The 13511-nt window shown below is 38.4% G+C and overlaps 1 protein-coding gene across 11 annotated transcripts in view; it reads left to right on the plus strand.

Annotated features, from left to right (window-relative positions):
- The window catches only part of sick (sickie), a 1061378-nt gene that overhangs the window by 687562 nt on the left and 360305 nt on the right, over window positions 1–13511 (plus strand). The window contains exon 1 of one of the 11 annotated variants that reach the window (XM_083119476.1): window positions 5821–5919. The exons of the other annotated variants lie outside the window; for them this stretch is intronic. The gene's annotated coding sequence lies outside the window, so the exon portion shown is untranslated. Of the gene's footprint in view, window positions 1–5820; window positions 5920–13511 lie in introns of those variants that run through there. 11 annotated transcript variants of the gene reach the window in all.

Raw genomic sequence — 13511 nt, forward strand, 5'->3', positions numbered from 1 at the left:
TGCATAAAAATAAATAATGATTATAAATTACACTTGCTTATACTATAAATATATTGTTTGAAACTGAATCAATCAAATTACATTAATTATGGCAATTGTATCATTGTCGTTACTACTTTAAAAACTGTAACAATAATTTTTAACGGTAGTTGTATGGCAGCGAAAATTAACGGTCTTAGACCGTAACTTCTTCAGTCAACTTTTTACAGTGTACCGTAAAATGCCCGTAACTGTTATAAAAGTACACGGTTATTACATAGTTACTCCAATGAACGTTTTATGATGGACAGAAATTGTACTTTATATTCATTTTCTACCATTATGCATGTATTCAAATTTAAATTTTTAAGAAACAACTGTTGCGCCTCATTTTTGTAAATAAAGACGTGACTGTTAATTTTTAACGGTAGATTTTCCAGTAACTCCATAGTTGACGCATGCCCATATCATCCATTATATATTTATTCGTCCTAATAGCAAGCCATTAGAACGAATTAATATCTAATGGTTTGGGTGTCTGTGATCATAGCATTCACGAACGTGTGTGTATGGGGGGTGTATATTAGAGATCAAACCTGTGCATACATGTTCGTTCATGAACATTGGAACTGGCTATGTCCACTGTGCACCTAGTTGTTAAAAAAAATGTCCACTTTATGCTCAGATGGGTTAATTGGGACTGGACCTACAGTGTAAAGTTTGATAAAAAGTGCACAACGCCATCGGCGACACCCCACTATTCACTAAGGAGGAAGCACGAAATTTACTTCGTGCCCATAAACAGTTGAAAGTCTGTGTCGATTACTTCCTTATTATTTGCTCTTGTGTTAATTCTCGTTGTAGCAGCAGATATCAATTTAAATCTTGTGGTGACATGCGAAACTGAATGTAATCCTGTGGTTATGTTACGAAACTAGAAGTCTGAGTTTGGATCACAGATGAACAATGAATAAATGTTTTCTTGATCTGATCTCATCACAGACAGCATAAAATCTCCGAGTACGTTTGTTTTCCAACAATGGTTTTTACGAAGATAGTTTTCTGCCGTAAGCGAGGTAGTGCTGTCATTTCCTGCCATATTGATGCTGTGTTGGACTTTACAACATGAAGTCCAGTTTTGGCATGTACTTACTGTTTTCCTCTAGCTTTCAGCACATCATGTGGCTTCATCAGGTGATAAGACAAGAATAGTCAAAGTTTAAAACATGGGGAGGTAAGTTGGGATAAAAATGGCAAAATACAATGCAGTGCCCTGTCACCCCTTCCTATACTCCATCTCTGGCTTCGGCAATTGACTGCCTTATTCAATATGGCTGCCTAGCTGACAGAAAGTAAAGATGGCTCCTCCCCATGTTTTAAACTTTGACTATTCTTGTCTTATCTCCTGATGAAGCTACACGACGTGCTGAAAGCTAGAGGAAAACAGTAAGTACATGCCAAAACTGGACTTCATTACTTAGTGAAATGATGGCATGTTGTGTAAGTTTGGCCTTATTCTTGCTTTCGTTTCATGCAATCGAAACTTCCATTTTGCAATTAAAATTTCATTTTTATGGAGTTTGACGAGCGTTGACTTGCCTGTTCCCCCCTGACCCTTCAAAAAAAGGAAGTATTCATAGCTTAGTTATGTTAGACCCAAGGCTCCACTCCAGGCTTTCCAGCATTGAAATTTCAAAATTGACAATCTCTCGCTTATTAACCACATTATCTCTTGAGTGCCTGGACATGTTTCGCAGATATTGGGAAGGAAATGAAGCGAAAAAGTTTTATAGGGAAGTTAGTAATGGATGAAACTGTGCCAAATGAATCTGGAACAATAAACCGAACGTCGAGGTTCTAAAGGCACGTTGCCAGCAGCCGAAGTAGTTATATGGAGACAGTGGCCAAATATCTGATATATTTTTCTCGATAATCTTTTCGCGGTTTCTGTGGAGTATTTTTATACTCGTTTTGTGCACGATTTGCAAGACCAGTTTGTGGAAAGCTGTGGATTTAATTCTTCAACACATACATGCATGTGAATTCCAGTCGGTATGGCGTCTGACTGCCACGCCGGAGACCCGGATTCGATCCCCGGGTGGGCGATCTGCATAAAGCGAATCTGGGATTCATCCAGCCTCTAATAAATGGGTACCTGGGGATAAAGACAGCCGGAGCATGGTGCTAATCATACCATCTCTAAAATGGCAGAGATCAAGAACGTGTGGGGGCCCCAGTGTCGACTTTTTGCCACCACACTATGCTACACTCCTACTCCAGTTTTGGAACCCAATCGCCGCCACTGGTGGGGCATAATGTCCACATCTCGCTATCTATGTACCTTCATACCACAATGCAATTATCAGGGTAGACTTTACCAGATTTGTGTTGTTGAAGGCTTCTGTCCATATCTTTCAAAGAAACAACAGTGCTTACATATTCCTGATAAGTTATTTCTTCATCGTGTTAGTTTTTATGCAGTAACACACACACACACTCTCAAGGGTCCCGGGTTTGATACCAGGTGGAAGCCGATAGAAGTTCGGATCTCACTTTAAACTGTAGGTCCAGTCCCGATTAGCCTATCTGTGCATAAATTATACTCGAAACGACAACTCAGTCAACACACACACAAAAATGCCTTGGAACATATCTCGAATAGGACCATATCTTTGAGTGTCTAAAGAGACATTACAGTGGTGACCCGAAGGAGGTGAGGGGAAGCTGATACGGCCCCCTGGAATTACTGTTGCCCCCCAACCTTTTAGAAAAAAAATTACTTTATTGTTTTATGCATTCTTGTTATTGTAAATAACATAATTAACTTTCGAATTTGTGAGAATTTTTACGAGATCCCTTAAGTTTAGACGCCAAGGAGGGCAGTTGTCTTCTTACACGCCAAAGGGATGTTACGTTAGAGGACTGGAAGAAGGAAATCATCCCCTGTCCATGTGAACACAGCAATCGCATAATGGTATCTAAGCGCACAGGAAATAGCAGTAGTCATGCAGATCTTTCGTTGTATGGAAACAAGCATCGATGGGCGAAGCAGCTGTAAGCCCTGTCGAGTGTGCAAGGATTTCCTAATACTGAAAGTGTTGCCAACCCTGAAAGTCTTGAAAGTTCGTATGCGATGTCTGAAATCTTGGCGTTCAAATTCCTGTATCTTCTGTCGACTGCGGCTGTTCTACCACCTAACTCCGATGGAAGTTAAATACATTCTACATACTAAATGTTTGTAACTAACTAACTAACTCTCTAGCCTTCTTAAACCCGAAGGTCCATGGCTGCAGCAACACAGGCCTTCCATCTGTCCCTATCTTGAACAAGATCTATATACTCTTTTCCATCCCTACCGATTTCCTTTAGGTCCATCTCAACGTTGTCCCTCCATCTTCGTCTTGGCCTTCCTACAGGTCTCTTACCATCAGGTTTCCCAACAAGAATCCTGTAAACTCCTCTCTCTCCTCTCCCATTCGTGCCACATGACCTGCCCACCTAAGTCTTCTTGATTTAATCATTCTAATAATATCTGGACATGAATACAAATTATGTCGTTCTAAATTAAGTAACCTTCTGCACTCACCTGTCTCCTCATCCCTTTTAGGTCCAAATATTTTCCTAAGGATCTAATTTTCAAAGACTCTCAATTTATGTTCCTCTTTCAATGTAAGGGACCAAGTTTGACACCCATATAATACTACAGGCAAAATTACTCTTTTGTATGTTTTAACTTTTAGTTTCTTATATATTAAACGAGAAGACAAAAGTTTATGAAGAGAGAAGTAACATGTTTGTACAATAACAAACAAAGAACAAATACAAAATTGAGAACAAAGGCTCGTCTACAAAAAAACAAACAAAAAAAAACAAAAACACTTGTGTGCACACTCCTTAGCGAACATGTCGGTAGCGTGTTTTCTCTACAGTTTATTTTGCAGTAGATGCAATTTGATCGAGGATATCAAAATGCATTTAGTGTGTATTATATTTTATTTCTTTCTTACCAGTTCAAGTTAAGTTTATGTCCAACCGCCATGTTTCGTGGGTAATAATCAGTAATTTCATGGCGTCATCGTGTATGTGTGTATGTATACATCCAGTCCCGATTAGTCTTACTGTGCATAAAGTGGACATAAAACACCAAGTCAATCATTACATACGTATAGAGCGAGTCAACCCCACTTGCACGTAGAACACTCCGCCAACTGCGATCGTGCAGGCCAACGACGCTCTGGCGTCTGAACCTAAAGTCAACATAACCCTCAGGCCTTCGCCCTTAAGTGTGTTGAGCGCCCCCTTACAGTATCAGCTTTTTTTAGGTAAGGAAAGTTTAGTCGTCAGCAGATGTTGATTTTAGGTTTGATAAGTTGCTGATCCCCGCATAATGTGACCTGCAAAAATAGCCCAAGTATTGACGCACTCAAAATTTCAGTTTCAGTCAATCAGTTCTGAACATTAATAGTGTATTTGGCATTCATAGGTCTTTCAGTCTCCAAATTTCATATTTGTAGCTTTTCTGAGATAACGAAGGTTATATATAAATAGATAACGACAGTAGACTGTCTACTTGTGGTGTTCATTGACAGATGTTTGATCGAGGCTATTTATGTAGAAACGGAATAGTACGAAGTTCCTGAGTTTACCGAATTCTATCTTTGTATATATGGTAGTTTCTGAGTTGCCGATGGTTTAAACAGAGATGGACACAGCTGTTGCACAAGAGCATTAAAAAGATGAAAATAATCAATATTAATGTGTGATATTGTGGTACTATATTTATGCACGCTTTTACCGCTTGGTTAATATCGCGAGGAGAAATGCGATGACTAATGAAGTAAGAAGATACAAAGGTGCGATCGTGTCTTTCGTTACAGATATCATCTCAGCATTCCCCGGGAGCTACTGAGGAAAATCTCAAAAAACTTGACTAGCTCTTTCCGTTATATTGCCCGTAATGTAACATAATACTGCCGACCTGAGTGACGGAGTTGTAAGCGAGCATGTTACGACGCCAGGGTCCCTGGTTCGAATGGTAGATCTTTATTAAGAGTGTCCCATCAATGTCATAGTATCACTCATTCTGATCTTCGCGATTAGCCAAAATCGGAAGAAAAAATAAGTAAAATAAAAGCAAACCAATCTATCAAAATAGAATACTAATAACAGTCTAGCTGGGGCCTCCGCGATGACGTAATGATAACGCTGTTGAATTGTAATCAAGGGATCCCGAGTTCGTTCCTCTGTGGAGGCACATTGTACTGAGGTTCGTAGTTCGCATCCCTCTTTAAACTGCAGCTTCAGTCCCGATTAACAGCAGACCTTCGTGGGGGTGTGCTACGACGCCAGGGGTTCAGGAGTTCGAATCCTGGCGTGGGCTTTGAGTGTTTTCATCGTGTCATCACTTTATCTTCGCGATTAGCCAAAAGTGACAAGAAGCGAAATAAAATAAACAAAATCAATCAAGAAATCAGTCTAGATTAGCCTGTCTGATGATAAGGACGTGTAAACCAACCTTGACAAAACTTCAGGAAGCTTCGTTGCATCCTGATTAGCCTCCGCATGTAAAGAGGATGGGAACAAACAAAAGGGGCGTTTTGGTAAATTATCACCGCAGCTGGCAATAGTGGTCCAAAGACAACATCTCTATGATTCACAGGGTGTGCGGGGGAGGGTGCGGGAGGGCCGGGAAGAGGAATAGGTCGAGGAGGGAAAGATTGGCAGGCGGAAACCCCCCGGAGGCTTTGGGGATCTCTGCAGCAGTTGTCTGCCACAGGCACTCGAGGGACACACAACAAGGATGGCGGACGCTGGGATTGTTTGGCGCTCCGTGAGAGAGTGAGTGAGGAGTTGGTGCAAGTTTTACTCGTGAGTGGGAAGCTGTTTTCCTTCAGAATTGCCACAAAGGGGACAGAAGACAATACACGTGACACCAGAATGGTAAGTCAAGGGTTGCACCCTCTGTGTTTGTTTATTTTTTGTGACTGAACGCGCGCCTTGTGACCAGTCTGTGGCTGTTTTGTCTGAAGCAGAGGCGCAGAGCCGTGTAAACAATCTTGAGCTCGTTATGGTTTCTAGGATGCTACATGTGACTGAACGAATCCAGGAAAAGGGATCGTAGACACAATTTTCGAATCTCCGGGATAGGCTTTTAACAGAATCCAGAATTTTCCATCTCGATGGGTGAAAGGGCAAATTTGGAGCCAAAATTACCAAAATTTAGGCGTTTGTGTGAAATTTATTTAGAGAGTAATGACAAAATTTAGGGTGTGTTGAGGGCTTGTAGGTAAATCACTGGTCCCCACCTAGGCCTTGGGAATGGTTTAGTTTGTTTTCTATTTCAAAATTCTTCTTTTCTTCCTTTGTATTGATTTCATTTTACGTTCCCCTTCTGCCACTTTAGGCGAATTGATACAAAGGATGTATTTAGGAGGGGTTCCGAGGAGTCCGGTCTCCCCAAAAGATTCATGAAGTACTAAAATTAAATAATGAAAAAATATTCGTTTAGCATTTGTTGTATAATTTCCTCTGAACTTACTGGAAGACAAGGATTATATTGGGATCATAGGCTTTGAATGACATTACAAATAAGATTTATGTACACTACTACTAAAAATAATATGCATAGAATTTTAATCAGAAACTTACTTTTCTCCAACTACATGTAGCTAACATCATTTTTGTTATTCGATAAATATTCAATTATTTGACATTAATTTCATTGCCAGGGCACTTGTTTTTTATGTAAATTATTCCGATCTTAACTACAGGTAAGCTACGTAATGAATATGCGCTGGCTGTAATATCTCTGTTCTTATACAGTCTTTTTACCTAATCGTGTAATAATAATATAATATTAATTTATGTATTGTAATTAGTATTAATTTGATTTGATATAATTATTTTAATTTAAACATTATTATTATTCCTGAGACACTTGGTTCGCCCCCCCCCCCCCGAAACATATTTCTAGATACGTGCCTGATTGAAACGACGATGATGGATGGTGATTGGATGAAATTAACAAGGGACACTTAGTTATAAAGAATAGCTGACCTCCGTGGCGGAGTGGTTATCACACCGCCACTACAACACCAGGAGTCCCGGGTTCGAGACCTGGGAATGGATGTTCTTTTCTAGTGTCCCTTCAACAGTTTCATCATGTCATCACTCGCCTTCGCAATTAGCCAAAAAGGCAGAAAGCGAAGAAAAATATATCAACCAATCAACTTACAAGAACACCCATTCCTAAATCAGACTTCAACCCAGAACCATGGGTTTATTAGGCTGAGCCGGTATCGGCCGATACCAGTGATACCGGTAAGTATCGGTTCAATTTTCTTCGCCGATATCATCGGATACCAAAGATTTTGAGTGGCTAGAGCGGCCTAGAGAAACAACGTATTTGTCAAGATTTGTCCCTTTCAAAGGTTCGTTCACCCTTTCTTGTAACAGGATGGGGCCCCGCACAAAAATTCCATGCACATTTTCGAGATGCACCCTCCCCGGAAGCAGATGACAAGATCAAAGGCAGGACTAAAGCGAAGGCGCATCACCCAAGCGTGACATTGAAGCCCTGCAACTACCTGGTGGTCAGTTGGAAATATGTGGAAATAAAGAAACCGTTCATTGTTAATCCTTGTTCGCAAACTCGTGGGGTAAGAACGTGGACCTTTTCAAAACAAGCATTATTATCATGCTAGGCTCATTCCGGAGTTCTTTGGAAAGGGATGAATGTCACACTGGGAGGAAGGGTTGTGGATTTTCTTGATGTGCTGATGCCGACACTGCAGTGACCTTTTTATTTATTTATTTATTTATTTATTTATTTAAAGACATGACACTACAGGCAAATGCCCATTTACAGTGTCTTGTATTATAACACTGTTTGGTACATAAAATATGCAATCAGAAGAATTCAAAAAGTACAATAATATGATAATATGTGTTACAGTAATATAAAAATTAATATAAGATTAGATGTGAAAGAGAAGTATAAAGTATTAACCTGACAGTTTGGGTTAGAACTTACACATGATAACCAAGAAAATAACCAGGGAAAAACATATGTACTTCACCTTACATTTAAAAACGATGATATATAGATGTAATGACAGTAATTAGTTAATAACACAAAAGAAAAAGAAAAATAGGATGGACTCTACGCCTGTACCTAAAGAGACTGAACTAATAAACAAAGTTAAGTCTGGCTTTGGAAATAAGTTTCTGTTTCCCTTTTGAATTTTCGAAAACTTTGGAAGATGTCTATCTTATCATATGTCTTTGCAATTTCGTTATATAACCTACACAATCTCCGAGTGGGTGCCGCATTGGCTGACTTTCTTTGAGCTCTCGGTACTTGAAACAGCTCTTTCCGTGGTCTTACCTTATTATATGGTACATAAAAAGGGATTTCTGAGAGCAGCTGAGAGGAGTCTAATGAGTTGTTTAAAAGTTTATGTAAGAATAGTAACTGATGTATGTTTCTTCTATCGCCTAGGGATTGTACATTGAAGTATTTTTTTAGAGTATGATAAGGAGTATATTTGGGGTAAACGCCGTCTCTTTTCAGTCCTAGGAATCGGAGGAACTTGCTTTGTACATTCTCTATTCTGCTGGTTTCATTTAGGTTTTGTGGGGACCAGACGATAGACGCGTATTCCAATTTCGACCTTACGTAGGTATTGTATAGCGTTTGGAATGTTTCTAATTTCTTAAAGTCGTTTCCCATTCTCATTATAAACCCTAGGTTTCGGTACCCTTCTGCTACAATGCGGTCGACAATGCGAAAACTGTTATTTTCTTCAAACTGAACACCAAGATCTTTATAACTTGACACTCTGTCTAACGTGTGGCCACTGATTGTATAAGTGTGCGTGTAGGGTTGTTTCTTTCGAGTGAAAGTCATAATTTTGCATTTGTTAAAACTGAGTTTTAGTTTGTTTTTAGCGCACCATTCTACAAGATTTTCAATGTCGTTTTGCAGTTCCAAGGTATCGTTATCGTTCGTTATAGACTTAAATATTTTCAGGTCATCCGCGTACAAGAGTTTCTTGGAATGTAGCAGGCATTCTGGGAGATCGTTAACAATCACAAGAAATAGCAGTGGTCCAAGGTTCGATTCTTGCGGGACACCCGAGGAGGTCTGAAATACAGTAGACATGCTATTATCATATCTAACATACTGCTTTCGGTCTTTCAGGTAGGAGGAGATAAGTTTTAAAACACGGGCTGAGAGGTTAAGATGGTGAAGCTTTTGGAGAAGTGTATCATGGTCAACAAGATCGAACGCCTTTGAAAAATCAGTATAAATTACATCAACTTGGCATTTCCCGTCCAGCATCAAGGTTATAAAGTCGAGATTTCCAATAAATTTGTTACAATGGACCGTTTAGGTGTGAATAATGGACAGCAGGGCATATACAGAGCCGGCCAAATGAGCATTAATAAATATATCTGCATTTGTATATATTTTTACGTCGTTTTCCTCTCTCTCCAGTTTAATCCAAACGACAAGAATGTTGTTTACATGAAATTGGGGATGATGAAATGAAGCAAGAATGCAATTTTCGCTGTAGTTACAACACATTAAAAAGGCTTGCAACATTTAGAAAATTTGTTCTTTTTTTTTTTGCATTCTCTGTGGGGTAGAAAGAAGTTCACACACGATATTTTAAAGTGCTAAATGCTACATGAGAATAATTTGGTATTTATTTAATGTCATCAATGGAATGTAGCGTATGTGTTTTATGACTCGGTAACTAGCCTTTGTTATTTTAAACTGGAATTATACAAATATCGGTATCGTTTGGAATCGGTCAGGGTATCGGTATCAGTATCGGCAAATGGCGGTATCCACTCAGAATTATGGGAGTGTTACATTCGGTAAAAGCAAGTGCAATGTGTCACATACGCCAGTCGCTTCAGGTATACGGTGACAACATCTACGGACTAGGGCCTCCTCTAGAGCATGCTGACATATAGGTAAAAGTACCCCTGTGCTTGTGCACACATGCTATTTATTTATTTATGCTTTGAACTTCTACAGAGGATTCAACCTCCCAATTGCAGAGGGGGTAGACTTAGGGTTACCAGATCGCTATAAGGGAAATGTAGGACATGCTGTCCCAATATGTAGGACATTAAGTCAAAATGTAGGACGCAACACATTCTCAATAAATAATACATATTTCTATAGAACACGTTAGGAAGTAGTTGAAAAATGACACTTTTCAGTTTTTTTAAAAAAAAATATTTCCCAACAAATTTCAAAACTTGCAATCATACTAATCAATGCACCTCTTACTACTTGATTTAAGTGGTACTTCTCAGAGGAGACAATTTTTATCAAAATTTCAGGTTTAGTCAAACTATATATTGATGTTAGAGTGGACAGTCAAACTCGGTGAAATTATAGGGACCAATACCAAACATTTTACAGACTTTATGAAAAAATAATTCTCTCGTGAGTCTGTTGTGCTGATGGTAATGAAAGTACTCTCTCAACATTTGAATTATGACCTGTAATGGCAAACAAATATTCAGCAATTACTGTAATTTAAAATGGTTTCATCTTGGGTAGTTTTTAGTTCAATAACAGGGTGTCTACCAAAATAATACATCCAGACTTTGTCTGGACTTTTCTAGATCCTACTTAGGTAAAGTTGGAAATTAGTAATTAAGAAAATAAATATTTATTTAATGAAAATCCCTACCAAAGGGCCAGTTAAGATGAAAACTGAAGCTGAATTTAAGAAGAGAATTACATCTGCTATTTCGTATTAATGCATCCTGAACTGTGTTTGGCAGACAAGCGAGGCTTTGGCGTCTGGACTCACAGCCAGTATAATCTTATGTGGGGTTTGTGTCGGTTGTCCCTATATGTTTATGACTATTCATTCATCCATCTTATCTTACCATCATTCATCCTCATCTTCGCGATTAGCCAATGGGACAGAAAAAAGTGAAGTAAAATAAACTAAATCAACCAATCAATAGCAAAAATTCTTGACCACAAGAATAATTTATTGCCTTTTAGTGACTTCTTGACCTACTTGTTGATTTTTCTACTTTTTCTTGACTTCCATGACTTTCTTGACTGGCGGCAGACACCCTGAATAACTTTGTTCTCTATATCTCTGCTTTACAATCAAATTATATTGAATATTGAATAAGAATGGCAACACCTTGTTCCATCAGTATAAACCCTAAGGCAAGAAATTCTGCTCAGGAATTAAACAGTGACGTTATTAGAAAGTGTTCCCAAGACTTTGTTCATTAATTGCTTCCATTTTCCCGTTTGTTTAATAGCAGGACAAACTTTATTCTTTTTGTGCAATGACTGAATCAAAATAAATTTCACTATTGAGTTAGGAAGCGCAGGCCATAGATTTGCACGTCTTTTTTCTGTTACGTATTTTCCTAATTAATATTATGTGACGGTCAAAATGTAGGACATTTATGATATTTTTCAAAATTCCTCCCGGACGCCGGACATAAGGCTAAAATGTAGGACATGTCCGGGGAAATCCGGACGTCTGGTAACCCTAGGTAGACTCTGTTTAGTTAATACAATACAAATTGCATAGTATATACAAACACATCCATTCACGCACAACACATATAGACGTAACGCATGACAACACATTTATATGCACTTACGTACATACATTTAGGCAAGAAATTTGTAAGGAATTCATAAGAATTGCACATTGTAAATGGTAACACTTACATTTAGCAATCTATATTCTGTCAGAGTTTCGTTTTCTATAGCACTGAATCTATTATTGTTATTATATATCTGTCAAGTGAAAGTGAAAAATCTACATACTGGTTATTTGCAACAAGGATATTGTAACTATGACACATTATATTTATTGGTAAGTTTTTATATTTCTGAGTTTTTGAAATTTTAGAAGTCGGAATATTTCTATTGCGCAGATTATTTTTTCTTACATTAAATAGTATGTGATGATGTGGAGGTAGAGTTCTACATATTCTTGATCTCTGCCATGGCTGGGATGATGAGACCAGCATCACGCCCGAAAATGACTCGAAAAGTCCTGGTCCAACTTGTTTCGCTTCGTATCAAAAGATCGTGCTAGTTGCACTACAATGGTTCGAACCTTTTTTTTTATTTACAAATTGTAGTCTCGATCATTCTGTGTGCGTCTAAAGCCAGAACAGGGGTTCTAATTAGTTGTGTGCAGTTTTTGCAAAGTTAAGACCATCACGAAATAATAAATGCAGAAAATATTATTTCCATTTTCATGAATATACATATTCTACTCCTAAATTTCCTTCAAGGTTTATTGCTTCTTTTCACACAGGTTAGTGATTTTTACGCTTCTGTCTAGTGGAAACCATTGCCATGTTATGGCAACATTGCTTCTAATCACATCAAATTTTCGAACACCGTTATTTGAAACGAAAAAAAAAACAGGCCCAGTGTCCATCTGGACCTTTAAGTATACAGTACTAAAAGCTTACAAGTATAAACCTGTTATTTGTAACATAATTACTATCATAATCTTCAAAACAGGCGAGAATAACATGCATATTTAGCAACGAGAGTTTTTTTCCGCCGCCGCTGTCCGTATGCATTATCTTGCCAAAACCAACTGACAGTGTCCAACGGCCTTCCTTCTTCTTTGCCCGTCTGTTCCGGTTATTTCCTTTCTCTTTTGTTAGTTTCGATTTTCTTCAGTCTTCGCTGCTGGCTTTGCGTGACCAAGGGGTATCATTTTACTCCGATCTGTAGATTTTTTCGGTTCGTCCATTGTTGCCGCCAAACGAAATGATCTGAATGACCTTCTTCCCCCGTTGTCTCGTTTCCTTCTTTGTGTGTTCTTGTAAGGAATTGGCACAAAAGAAGAGAAACCGCTGCTTTTCACGAAAAAGTATAAATTTGGTGACGTGCGCACACTTGGATTTCTTGCTTTTAAGAAAATACGCACTTCCAGATTCTTTTTTGCGATACAGAATTTTATGACATTTTACATGCTTTCAAATTACATTCGTTGTGCTTTGTGATGAAACGTAGAAGTAATATATCATTGCACATGATGGCCGATTTTATGTTGTGGCAGCTTTTATAGAGTTTGTGAAATTTGCAATTCAAAAAGTACAAAACTGAATTTCCTGGGGGCAGGTGAATTCTGTTGTGAGGTTATCGAAACCACCTTGATTTGCTTATCGGCATTTATAATAATTTTAAAATTGTTAATCGCAGCAACGATGGATTATGAGCTGGCGAATTATTATTATTTTTTTTAAGTGAAACAACAGTCTTCTGAGGGGCAAGTACTACCAAGTGGATCTTCATTGGATGGCCAGTGATCAGCGCTTTTGTGTCGTTTTTTTCAGTGTGGGAAAACTCAATTTATTACAACCACTTTCTTATTCGTGATTGCATTCTATTTTTATTTTTATTTTTTAGCATTTGCTCCCCACCCATAAAATTCCTGCGCACGCTTATGAGCAAGATTGTAACAATGTGGAAGAAACATTCACAGACACATTATGTATAACAT

Source organism: Lepisma saccharinum, chromosome 3, assembly GCF_977018435.1.
Source record: "Lepisma saccharinum chromosome 3, izLepSacc3.1, whole genome shotgun sequence".
NCBI lineage: Eukaryota > Metazoa > Arthropoda > Insecta > Zygentoma > Lepismatidae > Lepisma > Lepisma saccharinum.